The sequence below is a fragment of the Mauremys mutica genome, chromosome 2 (genome assembly GCF_020497125.1).
Source record: "Mauremys mutica isolate MM-2020 ecotype Southern chromosome 2, ASM2049712v1, whole genome shotgun sequence".
Classification (NCBI taxonomy): domain Eukaryota; kingdom Metazoa; phylum Chordata; order Testudines; family Geoemydidae; genus Mauremys; species Mauremys mutica.
In genome coordinates this window covers 155,508,231-155,525,877 of record NC_059073.1, presented here as the reverse complement: position 1 = coordinate 155,525,877, position 17,647 = coordinate 155,508,231, and the positions used below count along the sequence as shown (strand labels likewise).

The 17,647-nt window shown below is 39.3% G+C and overlaps 1 long non-coding RNA gene across 1 annotated transcript in view; it reads left to right on the top strand.

The window, feature by feature from the left end:
* The window catches only part of LOC123363346, a 35,325-nt gene extending 31,920 nt beyond the window's left edge, over window positions 1-3,405 (top strand). Inside the window, exon 3 of the long non-coding RNA XR_006576729.1 lies at window positions 3,311-3,405. This is a non-coding gene — a long non-coding RNA (uncharacterized LOC123363346). The remainder of the gene's footprint in view (window positions 1-3,310) is intronic.
* The last annotated feature ends 14,242 nt before the right edge of the window (window positions 3,406-17,647 follow it).

The following is a 17,647-nucleotide window of genomic DNA, read 5'->3' as shown; positions in this document are numbered from 1 at the left end:
ATTTAATATTTTTTTAACAACAGATTGGTCTGTACCTTTAAAAATAATCACTATCAAGTATAATTAAATGATGGATGTTAGCAGCATAGATCTATAACAAACAAAGGCTGGCAGCCAAATTTTACAAATTGTTCAGATTGGCTTGGATTTCTATTCACTGTAGAGTTTATACAATAGTTATGATAAATACAAAGGATTAAGTTGGAAGGAGGTTTCTGGTGAATTGCTGTAAGGATTTGAGAGAGTAACCAACACTTCAATGAAATTCATGGATGGTACTCAAGTCTGAGAGACTATCACCCTCAGAAATATTAAAGAGTAAGTACATCAGGAGCTAAGATTACAGTACTTCCCAACTGGAAAAGAAGGACATACAGCACAGTCGACACAGTTCTAAAATGATTGCTTGAGGGGAGCAGTTGCTCATCTTTGCACATATAAAGGACCAGCAGCTCCTCAAATGGTATTCTGTGGAAAAGGTCCTAGAAAAGTTCAACCCTGGGGTGATTTGGTAAGATCAAAGCATTCACAGACGATTCAACATTTATGTGTAACATCCTATGTGGACCTGCCTGGTAACTTGATCCAAAGCCCATTGTAGGCAAAGGAAAGATGCTCACAGACAATTTGAGACTAAATGGCAAAATAAATGCCCATGCTAGGGTACTGCCATTCACTAACAAAATTAGAGCATTGGAAAAAATGGGAAAGTTTTAAGTATAATTTAAACAATATTTGTGGTGTGAGAGCACATGCTTGTTTCTTCACCGCATGGAAGGATTACAGGTGATCATTCATCAGCCCTGTTCTTGCAGCCTGAAACTTCTAAAGTTCAGCTGTCTGTCTGGATAATTATCCCCTGAATATGCCTGGGGCAGCAGCCCCCTTCCCTGCCTGAGCAACCCTGTGTCTACTTGTGCATTCATATTTGTTGAGCAAAGAATAGGCCAGGCAGGGGAGGAGGGAGAGGAATAAGCAGCGTTACTCCCAACTGGTGGAATAAAACTTGTGAGAATGAGGGGAGTCCCCCCTGCCCCTTCTAAATGGTGTCTCTGGTGCATCTATGCAGAATGTCTGTTACCTGGGCTAGAAGTAAGGGCTGCCTTTTAGGGTTGCCACTCTGAGGTGCAAAAAAGGGACATATCTCAGCTGATGAAGGGGAGCACAAAAAGAGGAGGGCATAGACGATGGCTCCCAGGAGTGGGAATAGGACCCCAATGAGCAGGAACAGCAGCCACCATAGTGAGGAACAGGGTGCATTGTGGCTTCCGCCTTGAGCTCTTTTCCCTGCCCTCAGTGACTTGTTGGTCAGGTAGGAAGCAGCAGTTACCTCATGGAGCCTGCTGGGGGGGCACAGAGTAGATGGAAGGGATAATTAACAGCGATAATAAACAGAAAAGCAGCATAAAAAGTAAAAACATTAATTTCTGAAATGGCCCCATGGTATGACTGCTCCCATCATCATCTTACTGTCAGTCTGCCACCCTCAAATGGAACTGCAGAGCTCCTCAGAATTTTAGGGTCATATTTCATAATTTTTTAGGTGTTTCTGAGCATGTTGTCTCACTACTTTGCTCTTGGTTAACTTTCGTAGTGAAGAAGCCAACCATAACATTTGTGGCAACTACTTTATACACAACAAGCAAATTGCTAACTACCTGAGATTTTCCTCCATAGGAATGTTAACGAAAAATTTTCCACGGTGTGGGTTTACACCTTTTTTTCTGAAGCATTTTGTATTGGCCACTCTTAGAGGCAGAATTATCTTTGCTAACACAAGGCTCACTCTCAGAACCCGACTAGTTGTGCTGATCCACTCTTGGTAACCCACTGTGCATTGTGATTGTCATCCATGAAAATAGCTGAAGTACTCTTTTTTTCCCTCTGCCCCTTTTCCTGTGTTTCAGTCTGAGCATGTATTGATGAACTGTTGCTATATTCCTGGAGCTGTTCCTTTGCTTGGGAGCTTGTTTGTTTAATCTGAGCAAATGACCCAAATGAATTTCCATTGATTTCTCCAAAGTTTAGATGTGTTATGCTACGTGTGGGAGACTTGATAGTACAAGACAGCATAGCAGCAATTGAGTTGTAAATATTCGCCTTTTCCTTTCATCCAGCCAGACTTCATTGACCATCATCTGCTCTCTCAAAATCTGTGACTGTTACCCAGGGCCCTATGTGTAATACAGCCATACAGATGGCTACATAGTTGCCCTTTTATTCTAAAGTTGTTGCTTAATTATGCTTCAGAATCAAAAACTTCCAGTGCCTGGGTAGGCAAGCAACCTGGCACAATAGCTCTGAGTAAAGTATCTATTTAACCCATTCATCCCAATGGGGTGTCAACTCTGAAGCCAATAGATAGTTCAAACATGAAACTTGACTTGACCACTCTAGCAGAAACATTAAGCCAATGTGATTATCTCCTATTATCGGATAGACTGGCATGCACAGACGAATAGAGTGGCTGGTTGTTGAGCTGATGGGATGGAATTCAAGTATTTATGCCCTTCCTAAACCCAAATTTAAAATTACCTTTACCTTTGGCAAAAATGGGTGTGGCAAAAGATATGTATGAAGCGACTCCTTTCCAGTACCAAACATCTCACTGCCACCTGGATGCTGAAATGCCAAAGTCCTCACCAGTCAAAATGCCAGGTTTCCCATAATTTCTACACTGCAGTTTTCACATGTTCACTTCTAAAACCTGAGATAAATTTTCATACTTGATTGAGTAAAAACCTCCATTGTTTTAAATTTAGCTATCACTACCACAGAATTTCCTATTTTATACAGTACCCCATATTCACTACTTTTATATCTTTATGATATATGTTGTAAAAAGTATGTCTTGTGAGGTATAATTTGGAAACTCATAATCTGCTGAACATCATTATTCTGTTAATATATATAATAATAATACTGTGTATAAAGCTATGAAGTTTTACTATCGGTTTATTATTGAAATATGCTGTAATTTTGAGGAATGCCCACTGACTAGCTCCTCAGAGACAACGAAGAATTGACAACAGGTGTTAAAAAACTATTAACTGCTGAAAAAACCCTTTGCCACCAGGGGAATCTGTAAACAAAAATTGAACATGTCATCTCTGAGATGGCTCAAGCATCACATATACTGAAAGTATAAGAAAGTAAGTCACAAATTACCTGAAAGGCATTTCAAATTTCATGTATATAGGAGACTATTTTGTATACACCCCAGCTGCGGGTAATCCTCAAAGAAGGGGAAAAGGTATAAGAATGGAGTACTCACAAATTGCCTCTTCTCTCCCATCTCTACTTACTGCAGCAAGATTGCTTGAAAGACATAGGATGCATCATTGAACTCGGGGGAGTGTTCTTGGTCTGGGTTTTTTTCCAGCTAGTACAGACTGATAAAAGCTTTTGGGTGAGAGAAATCTTTTTATTTTTAACCTTATGGGTCTTGGTAAAGTTTAGGAATTAGCTTGCATGTTTATCTTTTTATTTCTTTTGTAACCAATTCTGACTTATATGTCTTATCACTTAGAATAACTTCAAATATATCTTTCTCTAATTAATGAACTTGGTTTTTTTGTTTTGTCTACATTTCATTGAACTGTTTGAGAAATATCTACTCAGGTCAAGAGGGCTGATGCATATGTATTAACCTTTGTTGGAATGATGGACTAATTATGAGCTTGTACCATCCAGTAAGCTACTGAACAGTACAAGATGTGCATTTCTGGGGGGCAAAAGTTGGGACTGAGGGCTACAGTCCTCAGGGGGTTGCCCTGTATCTATTCATGGATGGTTGGGCATAGCACGCATGTATTCAGCTGAGAGTGACTTTACATGCTGGTGACTGTGATTGGATGGGTTTGCTGCTCACTAGCAAAGTAAAATAAAAGGCATCCCAGGCTGGAGAGTTAAGAGGACACAACCGTTCAACTTGCACCATTGGGAATGTCACAATATTAAAGTGCTTAGGGCCAGGACTGTCCTATCAACCACAGGAAGTCAATGGTGGAGGTGGGGAAATTCGAGGGGACAAGGGGATTAGAGGGGAATCAAACCAGAGAACATAAGGGACCTATAGAAAATCCAAGTCTCTGCACCTTAGGAGTTTAATATAAGTAACAATTACACCTAGCTCTTATATTGCACCTTCACCTATTAATTCCCTAAGTAATTTTAAAAAGGAAGAAAATACCATTATCACCATTTTATAAATAGCAAAGTTACAGTGAGCTTGTCCAAGGTGTCACAACAGGCAAGGAAAGTCAGGGATAGAACCTATGTCTCCTGAATCCCAGACCAGTAATCTATCTATTGATAGATAGATCTTTCCCATCTTCACTTCATGCATTTCAGCTGGCAGTGGACATTGGGGCAGTGAATCACACATTGCTGTAAATGAGAAAGAGGGCTTTTGATTGAAGGAAGTACAACATTCATCTGAAATATCTCGCATGTTATTTACTTATAGACTTTAAGGTCAGAAAGGACCATAACGATCATCTAATCCGATCTTCTTCACTTTGCAGGCCACAGAACCTCACCGACCCACTACTGTAATAGACCCATAACCTCTGGATGAGTTACTGAAGTCCTCAAATCACAGTTTAAAGACTTAAAGAAACCATACACAAAAAGTAATTATCAATGATTCACTGTCAGACGGGTAAGATGTATCTAGTAGCATCTTGTAGGGGTCTGTTCTCGGTCTGGTTCAATATTTTCATTAATGACTTGGATAATGGAGAGGCATGTATGCTTAATGAACTTGTGAATGACACCAAGCTGGGTTGGGTTTACTAGCTCTTTGGAGGGTAGACTAATATCATTCTGGGATGTATTGTCAGGAATGTTGTATCTAAGACATTAAAGGTAACTGTTCCCCTCTACTTCGCACTGGTCAGCCCTCAGATGGAGTACTGTACAGTTTTGGGTGCCACACTTTTAAAAAGTTGTGGACCTATTAGAGAGTCTCCAGAGAAGATCCCCCCACAAAAAATTAGAAAGCCTGACAAATGAGGAAAGATTAAGAAAATCCACAAACAACTGGACATGTTTAGGCTTGAGAAAAGATGACATGGGGTGGGGGGAGAGACTAATAGCTTTCAAATATGTTAAGGGCTGTTATAAAGAGGGCACAGATCAATGGTTCTCCTTGTCTACTGAATATAAGATAAGAAGTAATCTGCTTAAGTTGCTGAAAGGGAGATTTAGGTTAGATGGTAAAAAATTTCTAACTATAATGATAAGTACTGGAATAGGTTACCAAGGTGGAATCCCCATTATTGGAGGTTTTAAAGAATAGGTTTGACAAACATCTGTCAGGGATCATCTAGATATGCTTGGTCCTGTCTCAACATGGGGAGTAGACACGATGACCTCTGGCGGTCCTATCTAGCCCTACATTTCTATGATTCTATGCCCCACAGGAGGACAATGGGCCCTGGCTGGTAACTCTGGTGGATACAGTGTGTAAATTGAAAATGTTAGGAGACGCACGACCAGAGTAACTGTGAAACAGTAGGAAATTAATGAGGAAAGCATGTTGTCATGGTGTAAACTGCCTACAGCAGCTCTTAATCTGGCTGTATACGTTGGAAGATTGTGGGTCTGGAAAGGCCTTTGTAAGCAAGAGGATTGGGAATGTTTTCCATTGTCCTAGAGACAAGGTGTGGCTTCTCTAATATCACAAGAACAACACAGCTACAACAACAGTCTGTTGTCCTAATCATGTGTAGAGCCATAGATAATTGAGAGAGAGAGACCTGTTGATAGCCCTGACAGTCATATTGTATTTGATAATGTCACCTGGCCTACATGGGTCATAACTGAGAATACCAAATTCAGATAGGGTGACCAGATAGCAAGTGTGAAAAATCAGGACAGGGGGTGGAGGGTAATAGGAGCCTATATAAGAAAAAGCTCCAAATATCGGGACTGTCCCTATAAAACCGGGACATCTGGTTACCCTAAGTTCAGGACAAACTGCTGAGAGATAGGGCATACACACCCCAAAACTGGTGGTTATTCTCCCATAAGATATACCAGACTAGCAACAAAAGTAAATTTCTGTCTGACCACACTGGCTAACAAGAAGTCAGAAATGCAGCCTCCTTAGGTATTGCAGTCCTGGATTCAACACCCGGACACTAGACTGAATGATGAGTGGTTATTTAATACCATATTCATCAACCAAAGGGTTCTTCTGATCCCAAAGGACCAGCCACATACCCAGGTCAATGTACAACTCAGATCTTATCCATTAATCATGCTGTTGCCAATCCTTTAGTATCCAATATCTAAAGGTTTATTTATAAAAATGAAAGGTGAGAGTTAAAATTGGTTAAAGGAATCAAATACATACACTAATTGTAAAGTTCTTGGATCAAGCTTGTAGCAATGATGGAATAAACTGCTGGCTTGTTAAGTCTCTGGAAGCTTCCAAATCATTGGAAATTCCTCAGTCCCTTGGTTAGAATGCTCCCATTAGTAAAAGTTCATAGGCTAGAAGCCTGAAAAGGAAAGAGGCAAAATCGAGATGTTCCCAGGGCCTTCTGCTATGTGGAGGGAAACCCATTTTTCAATCAAAGCCCTCCACACAGCTTGTGGAAAAATATGGGTAACAAGATGGAGTTTAGTGTCACAGGGCCTCGTCACATACTTTTGCATGCTCCGCTGAGTCACAGAACGGGCCATCACCCATATTCTAATCAGAACATTCACATAGAAGTCCATTAGGTGTGGATGGGCATCTTCCATAGTCCATAGTGAGTTACGTGTTCCTTGATGGGCCATTTAACTTCAATAGCCCCTTCACAATGTGCAGGCTAAATACCTTTTGAGTGTTACCACATGAGCAAACACATTTGAAATACAGGTACATGGTCAATATTCATAAATTCTGATATGAAAAGGACACACATACAAATTGAATAATCATATGTAGCAAATCATAACTTTTCCATAGACATCTTACATTACATATATTGTACAAGATTTGTTGCAGTTATATAATAATGGTAGCAACAATGCTCTACATGGTCATATTTTAATCAGATAATGTCACAGATATAATTGTGGAAAACCATAACAATATGTTTTGCAATGAATGCCATGAGGTAAGTTCTCGCAAATTTACATATTCTTGACTTTGTTATTAAAAAGGTTCAGGGTAGGAGTTTCAAAGGCACTCTGTGTTGGCCTAACTTTCTTCCCATTGACTTCAAAACCACATTTGCATACTATTAGCAGTGAGAGGCAGTAACCTAGAAATGGGTCTTTTTTGAAAAATAAAATATATTGTGATATATTGGGGAAAAAAAACCTTAAATTATAGAGTTAATACAAACTCAGTGTGATAAATGATTCATAAGCTTTCAGGCATCTCTAGAGAACAAGTTCCAGACTGCTCGTGAGTTCAATATATGAAATGGATATTGTATAGACACTTTTATTTATTGCCCAATGGTTGTATCAAAACCTTTCATAGTGAATTTCCTAACATGTTAGCTGGTGGTAAAGTTCAGAAAACAATATATAATAGCTTCTGACTAATATTTTTGAGCTCAGAATATTTTAAATATAAATCAAAGACTGTCTTAATTTTGACAGTGATAAAGCAAAACTTCTCATTACACTAATGAGAAAAAGAAAATCAGGATTTGGGAGATTATGATAAATAAACAAGCCAGCTTGTAAATTCTATCTAGGAACATTTTAAATTACTAAAGTGCAGCCTGACTGCACACTGACTAATAACAATCTGACTGGAAGATATTGCTCAAAGGAATCAATGAGAGATTTATGATATCCAATTTTTTGGCAATTAGGTATAAATATGCAAATAAATGGGTTAGTGATACAGTTAGAGAACTATGTCCCCAGACAAAAATAAAATATTTTTAAATAAGTTAAATTCATTTAAAAGAAATGCTGGGTTGTTCTATACTGCAGTATGACCTATTTCCACAGGAAAAAGATCATTTGCTACACAAAGAAAATATTTGATTCTGCCACATCCTGACAGAAATGCAATATTGGCATATATTTGTGAAGAACAATATGTCTGTGGGTGCTACCATAATACGATGAGCACAAAAACATTGAGTGCTTTTCACAGTATCCCACCATTTCAAGTCATTCATGTCCCCACAGAATGTGACCACTGAAAATAGTTTGCCCCATGCTTATCTTTCCCCTCCCCACAGTTCCTTATATCTCCTTGTCAAGTGCTGGAAATGGGCCATTTTCATTACCACTACAAACAGTTATTTTTCTCTCCTGCTGACAACAGCTCACCTTAACTGATCCCTCTCCTTATAATGTGTATGGTAACACCCATTGTTTCATGTTCCCTGTGTGTGTATATATATATATATATATATATCTTCCTTCTGTATTTTCCACTACATGCATCAGCTGAAGTGAACTGTAGCCCACGAAAGCTTATGCTACAATAAATTTGTTAGTCTCTAAGGTGCCACAAGTACTCCTGTTCTTTTTGCGGATACAGACTAACACGGCTACTACTCTGAAACCTTATATTTTGAGTGGCCTTACTTTGCAATTTGAGTGTTCTTTTAATGCAATATTTGTGCATGGATTAAATAGCAATTTGTATTCATTTCACTAACAAAATAATACTTCAGCTGGGAGGCTGTGACAAATTGGGGATATGTCTGTGAAACATGTTTGGTGAACCCCATTTTGTTACTGGGGCTGGGCTTTGTATTGTATCTTCCTTTGTGAATTAGACCATTCATTTTTGTAGCAGAGGCTTGCCACCTAGTGGAAAGACTGTGTATGAGAAGCTATTAGAGAGACAGGGTGGGTCAGGTAATATTTGGACCAACTTCTGTTGGGGAGAGAGAGACAAGCTTTTGAGCTACATAGAGCGCTTCCTCAGCAGCTATGATAGAGCAATCAAGAGTCATCAACACTGAATGACTGTTCTACTGGAAAAATGGACTTTCTGCTGGTAGGACAATTGACTTTGAATTTCTCGCTACAAAGAAACTGGTGGGTGATGGACTGGAGCACGGAATTCCTTTTGTAGAAACATGTGCAAAGAAGGGGAACCGAGACTGTTTTAAAAGAGGGGTGTTTTTCTATGCAAAAGGTTCAGCGTTTAGACCACCATGCCATGCAAGAAGACCAGGCCCAGGAGGCAGGGAAGGCTCTAACAAAACCCAGAACACAGGAAAGGTGATATCAGACCAGGGTGGTTGTGTTCAGGACTTTTCATAGATCTATAACTTTTTAGTGCTTTCAGAAGTGTCTGTGGTTATAAAATTACTTTGCTAAACCTGGGTTCCTCGCTTTCCTGCCCATTTCACTGAAAAGTTTAACTAGAAACCACAACTAAGGGGACTCTGGGGGAAACTGCTGAGCTACTGAGGGTTCAGGAGGGCTGTAGCACAAGTTTTGGGGTCTGAGGCTTCTGCATATCCTTTCCCAGGAAGGGTGTCCAACACGGGGTTTGCATCTAGTACTGTACCTGCGAGACCCAGAGATAGGAGCAATGACCAGTCACAGCCCAGTAGCAGCTGGGTTTAGAAGCAAATGGGCCTGGGATTGAGGTTCATTTACAGAGATGGGGACTTAGCCAGGTTGTAACAGAAGCCATTCAAAATTTCATTGTTGCGTACCAGTTTTCTATGCGTTCTATTCAAGGTCAGTGAGGGATACTTGATAAGCTCTGTTTGTATTAGTGTTGTGGTTGAACGTCTGGTCTGCTTTACCAAATAGCAAGGTAAATAACCACAAGCCAAAAAAAAATCTGTTTACTGCTCGAGTAGATATCCTGTTTATTAATATCAAAGATAATGTTTTTATATACTTTCCAGCACTGATTTTCCAGTCATGATCGGTAGTGCTTTTTTAAGCCATTTTATGGCCTGGATACTGTGTTCTTTCAGAGCTCCAAAAATGCCATACAATAAAATCATGGTTGCCAATACAGCTCAGAGGACCTAACAGGACATGATGCATTTTTCTAATTTCCTTTTAACAATGGGAAATCAATGGTGAGTGATTAAAAGAGGAAAGTAGGAGTAACTAAGGGGAAGTGATCTGAAAATCAGCTGTTCAATGACAAGGATGCCCCATACTTTAGCCCAGGGATCAGCAACCTTTGGCATGAGGACCATCAGGGAAATCCGCTGGCGGGCCGGGCCAGTTTGTTTACCTGCAGCATACGCAGGTTCAGCCAATCACAGCTCCCACTGGCCGCGGTTCTCCATTCTAGGCCCATGGGGTCTGCGGGAAGTGGCAGCCAGTACATGCCTCGGCCTGAGCCGCTTCTCACAGCCCCATTGACCTGGAGTGGTGAACCACAGCCAGTGGGAACTGCGCTTGGCCGAACCTGCAGATGCTGCAGTAAACAAACCGGCCCAGCCTGCCAGTGGATTTCCCTGATGGGCTGCGTGCCAAATTTGCAGATCCCTGGTTTAGCCTATGCTTCAGATATTTACCCCTACTAGGCATATTTTTATCCCAGGAGGAGTAGAGCAATAAAAATGATTTACAGACCTTTAATTAGCCTGTGTTTTTAAGTTCAGTGGAGACTCAGGTGTTGTATGCCTACATGTGTCATAGTTGGGATGATGATTGCACTGCCTCACCCTCAAGAACTACTTCAGCCCCTGTCCCCCTTGCGCAGACACTTTGTTGCTTTTCTGAGACTAAGAAAGGCAAGACGCAGACCCCTTTTGAAGACAACAAATCTATGCAATCTTTGAAAGCAAAGGCAGCATAGATTGCCCTACCACCTGTAGGGAGAGGGGAAGTTCAGGTTCTGTGGAATCTTAACTACTCAGCAAACCTGCAGGGGTTGATGCACTTCCAAAGCCTTTGAAACCTGTCATAAAAAATGTCCTGTTCTTTTAGTCCATGTGAACTGAACCCTGCAGGATTCACCTACCTGTACTCAATAAATTTCTATTTTACCTTTCAATTTCTAGACAGAAAGAAAATGACACCCTAGTAACCCAAAAGCTCTACTATAGTTCCACAAAGAAAAAAACAAGACATTTCTTATGTTCCAAGAACTGCTAAATGATTCTTTCATCTGTTGTTCATTAGGGTGTAGTAAAAAGAAAGAAAATTATTTAATTTGAATATCATACATTTGTGTCCATCTCTATTTACAGAATTACTCATATTACTGCTATACTTATTTTAGTACACAAATTGTAATAAATTAAAATGAATTAACTTTTATCATTTTATAATCTCGCCAACAGGAAGTCTGTGTGAATGGTAATAATATTTGACGAATCAGGGTAGATAAAATATACTGATAGCTGTACACTGAAGATAGCTCAGTATACTCATTTAATTCCTACTTTTTTATTAGCTTGATATCTTTGTGAATTCTAGTTTTTGCAATGAATTGTGTTGTAACTGATTATTGCTGCCTCATTCTTAGGCATGATTTATGCTGATTGATAATAAATTAGTACAGTATCATACAGCTGTTGCTTACCTTTCTCTGTCTTTTCGACCAGAGTTTATTACAAAACAAAATCAGTACTAAGGACTCTTTACAGTTCTGTACATGTCACAGTGTTATTGCTATGTGGTGTTAAACAGGTTGAGTTGTCATCTGCTCTGAAAAGAATCTACACAAACTTCACCTGATTTTTCAAAGGTTTTGAGCACCTGCAGTTTCCTTTAACTTCAGTGGGAGTTGTGGTCACTTGAGCACTTCTGGAAACCAGTTCCCAGCTGTTTTGAGTCCAAATATGCATTCCACTTCTGGGGAGCTATACAGTTGACTTAACAAAAACATAAACCTCAGCTGAAGCTTTCTACCTAAACTTGGCTCTCCTTAGCACTCTCTTGCAAACTTCTTCCTAATCCCAAGTTTCTCTCCCTACAGCAAGACACTCCTAGGGTGGAGACAATGAGCTACATGTGCCATGAGTCCGCAGAGCTTCAGCATCTATATGTGTGGTTCTAATACCTGCCAGCAGGGGGGAGAATAAAAGAATCTGTCCACCCCAGTCAAGACCCGTTTTGAAAGCAAAAAGCTTCACTCTAATACTAAAATACAGTTTTATGTGATGAGAAAATAGGGCCAATTCTATCTTGCTTTTCTCTTATACATGTAGTTTCACCAAAGTATGTCAGATAGTTGATTTTTTTGCATCTTGGTGAGTTTTAGTATGTTGCTGAGCTTGTCATTTTTGTATTGACTGTCTTTTTAGGAATGTCACAACTCCTTTTTATATAGATACAGAAATTAAAATATTTTATAAAATGTGAACATTTTAAATTTTAGCAATTTTTTAATTAATTTGATCCTCAAAGAGCAGTCCCAAAAATACAGAAAACGGCTGAATGATGATCGGGAAAGGCTTTCTTGGCTGCATGTTGAGAGCTTCCTATATAACGCTTTAGTGACCTAAATAGTCTTTTTTCCAATTAGTGGTAACGTGAAGCTATAATTATGCTTACGAAGTATTATACCTTAGGAATCACGAGATTCTGATTGTATTTGAAATAAAAGTGATCAGCTGACAAGAATTCTTGAGTTGTTCTCTGTGCACTGATTTGGACCAAAAGTGGTTATGCTGGGAAAATCCTGCAGTCCACAAAGCAGAACTTGTCTGCAATCAGTCCTGGGCTTCAGAATTGCAATAGTGCTCCCACCCAGAGAGTACATTGTATCAGTGGATCTGAATAGATGCTGGATGCACTGGCCCTACATACTTAAAGGCAAGAAACCCCCATGGATCTCAGCTCTGCCTAGACCTCATATTCAAACTTCCGGAATTGTGCTTCCAGTATCTGTTGTGGGACCACACCAAGTTACATGGTATCTAGGATAGTCATTATCCACAGGGAATGGAGGAAAACTTTAATGAGTTGCAGAAGTCCTTATGTCTACAGTTTTACTAGACTTTTCCTGAGTCGACAGCAACTTATTTCACAAAAACTCTTACCTCCTTTATATATGGTTGATGTAAATATTCTTATATGTGATTGTTTGCTTTCCTAACATCATATCTTCCTCCCCGCAATTTATACACCTTTTCCCTACTTTAATTAAGACTTCACACACTCATTCAAGTGTTATGCAGGACAGGGGTTGACCCTAATTCAATATGCTCTAGTAATTGGGGATGCAAGCCAACTGACCCAATTTCATAAACAGATGGCTTCATGACAGATTTCATGTTTATGTCCACGCTATGTAAATTACTTTTAAAAATCATAGTGACCTTTCCATTTTCAATTGTTGATCATTACATAGTTTAGGCCAAGAGCTTGTAAATTAATTATAACATCTTCTGAGTGACGAAACAAAAAAGTCAGAGTAATTATCAGTATTCCATCAATGTCAGTCATAAGTATCCAGAATGCAGTATTATGTGGCATTTTTTTTAATAAGAGAAAAAAGAAACAGTCATATGGCTTCAAGGATAGTAGGTTGCTACAAATTTATTTAGTCAATTTCAAGGAATTTTACTTTTTATCTTCAACATTCTTATTTAATCGTCTATTTAAGCATTAAGGAATTTCATAAAATTAATATATCTGATAACATATACAAATCCCTATAGGACTGTTTTTCACAACATACTATATTTTCCTATTAAATATAGATTTTAATTTTGAGCATATGCAATACACGTCAGTTCTACATTTTCTCCTGAGATATTTTGCCAATAGGGAAATGTTTGACTTAATCTCTTTTAAACTATCTAAACCTTCAGCCCTAAAAACACTTTTGTTTGTAAGTGGGGTTCTGGCACTTCAAAGCAGTTATCATTAGTGCAAGAGATGCACTCCTAACCAAGGTGAACCAATTGCATAGACAACTTTTTGTTCCTGTGCTGGGTTTAAATAGGAGCTGTGAATCAATCAGGACCCCCAGCATTCTGCCAATCAGTTCCCAGGACTTTGGCAGAGTTCTGCTCCTATTCTGACAACAATTAGCAGGTCAATGGGTAGCAGGTTGGAGCTTCTTCTTGCTGAAGAGCCCTGTGGTCCCTGATGAAAGGATAATAATATTTGGCTGAAAATCAAAGATCTCTACAGAGAAAAATAAATAGTTGAAATAGAAACCTGAAGATGTAAAAATAATGGAGTGAGTCAAGGTTGAAAAAATAACTTGCTAGCCTTCAACAAAGTTCTTGGGTCAGCCCTAAGCATAGTGCTGTAATAAGAATGTGTAGGAATCTGTTACATTCAGTCTGTGTAGTATGTGGGACATACATTATTTTCATAGGCCTTCTTAAAAATGTTAAGGTTGGCTCTCATTAAAATGTTTAGTCCTCTCTGATGCTGGGATTGAGCTGGCTGCTGCTCAGTCTAATATAATATGGGTGTGCCCACAATGGGCATGACTACCACAGCTGCAGGAAGGGAATTCCTCTCCTATATCCATAGGAGTACATGGGTGCCACAGTGTAGTCTCTCCAGTATGTTAGGAGAACATGGTGTAGGGCCAACCTGCTGCTGCAGCTCCCACCAGTGGATGGCTAAATACCCAACCCCAAGCTAGAGCCTGGAGACGCTCTCTTCTACTATCACACAGCAGGGATCTTCTCTCTCTCACACACACACCCGTACCTCAGCTAAGGGAAGATGCCCATTTCAAGAACAAAAGTGTGTATGTTCCCAAAAAATCACCCAGCCCACCACAAGAGGTGATCTCTTTGTTTCTTTAACTGAGCAACCACTCAACAGCAAGAGGTCACAGGTTAACCTGGCTGTCACTGCTGCCACAAGCAAAAGCCATAGGACACTAGCCTACCACCATCACTCTGCATGTGAGGAACAGTCATGCGGTAGGGGAGCTGCCTGAAGAAACCTCCCTAATGCTCTGAGGGAAGGGGAAATTGGGTGGATTGAGAAAAACAAGGATGGAAGGATAGATGGAATTAGTGTGATGAAAGAATATGGAATTAATTATTTTTTTATGTGGGGGTGAAGAATATCTTATCCAGGGAATGTCACTGGCATCACTGACTAAAGCAGAACATTTGAGGGATCCCGTCTTTAAGATGTTGGCTGCTGATCTATGAGAACGTTTTCATAAACAACAACAGAAGCAGAAAAACCTCAACTACCTTTAATGGCCCTGATAGTTTTGTCTGGAGCACTTAGGAAATCTGCAAGAGCAGGCATAGATGGAACAATGTGTCTTTTAGGACTAAAGGAATAACTTTGGAACTATCCCAGACTTTCCTGGAAAACTGAACATGCACTGAGTTTATGATTTCTGTAAACACAGGAAAATTTATTAATAGTTCAGAAAGGGCAACGTGTGAATGTGTTTGGACCGAGAGGAGGGAAGGTTGTTGGGAGTCTGTAGAATAAGGCAATTATTTTTCTATATACACAATTTATATTTGGAAAGAAACCTCCATTATCAGAAAGCTCAAAGGATTTCCTGACAGTAACTTCAGGAAAGTGGTGGCTATTGGGACTTATCATGGTCTGGGCTGTTATGAGTCAAACTTCTCAGAGGTATGGGATGGAGATTCAGTACTACAGCATAGAAAGATTTCTGTATCTAAGACAGTTTCTTACAATGGACTCTGCAATAGTTATGTCTTGTCATTTAACAGGTAAGATTTCCAGTGACACTGGGGATTAGATAAGTTAGTAATGCTGTCCATACATACCCTTTGAATGACTAATGGCCTGTTCCATGTCTGTAACAGGTTATTTGTCTCAATTCCAAATTAACATTGTTTCTAAGTAGTAATAATCTTACTGACTGCGAAATTGTGACATAAAGACTAAAACTGGATATCTGTGTATGTGTATGCGTGTGCATGTATGTGTGTTCATTGCTATAGAGGTTCTTAAAAATAAGAAAATGTGAGCAGTGTTAAATTGTTTTTCCTGTGGAGGCAGAACACTCTGGAGATGTTGTTGGTTGGCAGGTCCTCTCTGAAGGGTAGCTAATGATTGCCATCTCAGCCTTCCTCCAACAAGTTGCATTGTAGGACTGTCAGGGTTCTTTCCCCACTCTGAACTCTGGGGTACAGATGTGGGAATCCACATGAAAGACCCCCTAAGCTTATTTTTACCAGCTTAGGTTAAAACTTCCCCAAGGCACGAATACCTTCCTGGCCTTAGTATTACTGCCACCACCAAGTGATTTAAACAAACATTCAGGGAGGGCCACTTGGAGCCCTACCTTCCCCAAATATCCCCTCCAAAACCATACACCCCCTTTCCTGGGAAGGCTTGAGAATAATCCCCATCACCAATTGGTGCAGGTGAACACAGACCTAAACCCTTGGATCTTAAGAACAATGAAAAATCAATTGGGTTCTTAAAAGAAGAATTTTAATTACAGAAAAGGTAAAAGCATCACCTCTGTAAAATCAGGATGGTCAGTACTTTACAGAATAACAAAAGACTCAAAAACACAGATGATTTCGCCTCTAGGCAAAACTTTAAAGTTACAAAAACAGGGGTAAACCTCCCTCTTAGCACAGGGAAAATTCACAAGGTAAAACAAAAGGTAATCTAATGCATTTCTTTTCTGCTATTACTTACTATTTCTGCAAGACTAGATGCTTAGTTCAGATATAGCTTTGGGAGATGTATTTTCTCCTGCCCTGTTTCCTGGCTGGCTCTGAGAGAGAGAGACAAAAAACCTTCCCCCAAAGATTTGAAAGTATCTTCTCCCCTTATGGGTCCTTTTGGTCAGGTGTCCCCCAGGTTATCTGAGCTTCTTAACCCTTTACAGGGTAAAGAGGGATTTTTTGCTAAACTTAGCTGTATGTTTATGACAAGGACCCACCTACTTTTTCCAGATAGGTGAAGATGACATTTATAAAGAATGTGGGTTTTGCATGCACGGGTGTGATTTGCATTTCCACCCAGTTTCATGGGTACAAGTCAGCTTCCACTGAATTAAGAGAAAAAAAGAAAAATGGACCCTAGAGGTCTATGAAACCCTTAGATTTCACTTCACAAATTAATATGAAAGAAACCTACAGATTTTTGCTTTTTATATTGATTCTGTGAAACTTTCTGGTTGTGATATTTCCATCCTACTCACTTGTACAAGCGCTAAAATACATGAACACAAATATCTATAGCTAGACACAAACATATACACATTCTTTTTTTAGGATCTCATGTTCCACCAAACAGTATTGTGCCTATTTTGTAAAAACAGTCTTTTTAGTATGCTTGAAACTTGTTTAAATAACGTGGATTAAAGCTGTAGGAAGCACCCATGGCTGAGAAGACTAATACCAATTTGATCTGTAACCACACACAAGACTTATCAATGAAGCCACCCTAATAGCTGACTAGAGTCAGTAATATCATTGTGATAGGGGATATATTATTAAAAATATATGACCAATTTAGCTATTCCAGATATACACCAGTGCAAATGAGAAAATCATCTGGCCACTGTTTTTTACAATTTTAACAGCAACATTCCATATTGTAAATATACTGATATATCACAGTGAAAACAAGTGCTTTATATTTGCAACCTATTATTGTCTGTAAATGTAACATGTTCTTCTCTGTTAGGATTGTGAAGAGTGAAGGAGCTATGTGTATCATTTTTATTAATATTAAATGCACCTCAGTTTACTTATTCAATATTCTCCTGTCTGACTGCATACAGTTAAATGAAAAAGGGAGGAAACCAGCAGGAAAT